This window comes from Eumetopias jubatus, unplaced genomic scaffold (assembly GCF_037043125.1).
Source record: "Eumetopias jubatus isolate StellerSeaLion01/CBP00866 unplaced genomic scaffold, mEumJub1_p1.0 scaffold_2, whole genome shotgun sequence".
Lineage (NCBI taxonomy): Eukaryota > Metazoa > Chordata > Mammalia > Carnivora > Otariidae > Eumetopias > Eumetopias jubatus.
In genome coordinates, this window is record NW_028274808.1 from 19298434 (window position 1) to 19300048 (window position 1615).

The window sequence follows — 1615 nt, forward strand, 5'->3', positions numbered from 1 at the left end:
CTTTTTAGGTAGTAAAATAAGAATTACTTGAAATTTAAATTCATTTAATTAAAAGTTAGGTTTAGTTAGAAATATGACTGAAGCATTTTTCTTCAATTTATGCTTATATTTGGGGTGCCTGGGTGGCTCAGTCAGTTAAGCGTCTGCCTTCAGCTCAGGTCATGAATCCAGGGTCCTGAGATCTAGTCCTGCATTTGGCTTTCTGTTCAGAGGGTAGTCTCCTTCTCCCTCTGCCTCTGCCTCACCCTCCCCACCCCCCGGCTTGTGTTCTCTCTCTCCCTCCCTCCCTCTCTCTCTAATAAGATATTTAAAAATAAATAAAAATTATGCTTATATTTGCATTATAATACACAAAACTCCAAAATAGGAACGTCTAAACTCCACTTATTCTAAAAAAAAGTATAAGGCATAGTAAATAGCATAACCAATATGAGGCATGGGAGATAAAAATTTATCACTCAATAAAGGAAAACATTTACTAAGAAACAAGGAAAGGTAAATTTAATTGGTTTGTAATCAGAATATATATCAGCATTATGGAGGCTCTTATTTTCATATAAATTAAAGAATGCTACAAGTTTGTGCCACAATGCTTGCTATGTGTGAATTAATAGGAATTAGATGAAAAATGTCATTGTTTAATATTCCTTAGCAAATTTTTCTTTACCATTCTCAATTTCAGTTTTCAGTAAATGCAGACTTAAGAGTTTGTGCTGCTGGGAACAATGTAGTATGTTCTATCATAGGGTAGTTGCTACTAGTGAGAAAAAGGGGGTTATCATTTATTGCATCTTCTGTAAAACCAAAGGCCCACACTGGAAGTTTTGTTCACTGCAGCTCCTTCCTTATTCATTCCACATCTGGTCATAATAAAGTTGGTTTTAAAAAAGTAGAAGGAAACACACCCCCCCACACACACACCTACACACACACACACCCTCATTGTCAAAATTTCTAAAGCAATAAAAATAGTGACAATAAAACCAGCTATCTGGAAACAGAAGAGGAATACTTCCACCAAATTAGTTGGTTTAGCATTTTTTTTCCTTTTAAAGTAATAATAGTAATTTGGATAATAAAACCCACATATTTTAAGTAGTATTTTTTCTTGAATTAATTTCTATTGAGATTATACGATTTCATAGATACTGAACATTGTTATACTAAGGTTCAAATTCTGGCCTAGCTCTATATTTTTGTTTGTTTGTTTTGGACATTATTACAATGGGAAAATAAGGAAACAGGTTTATAATTGGCTCCAAATTCACAGATTATAAGAAATAAAGATTTATCTGTTAATTTATTGTCTTAGTAAAATATTTTCAGGTGAAAAAATGTCATCTAAAAATGATAAGATTTATCACTTTTATTACTTACATATTAACCAAATTAAGACACATCTGCTTTTTAAATAGAAGTAACTGATTTAAGTATTAACATATTCTTGTTTAATCAAAGTTTGACTTCAGATTAAAAATTATGAAAGTGAAAGATGATGATGTTTAATGATGCCTTCTTAAAATTTTCTTAAGAACATGAAATATAAAGAGAATTGAATGCTGGAAATATTCTTGAACAGAATAGAGATATATTAAATGAAAAATAAATGCCCCCT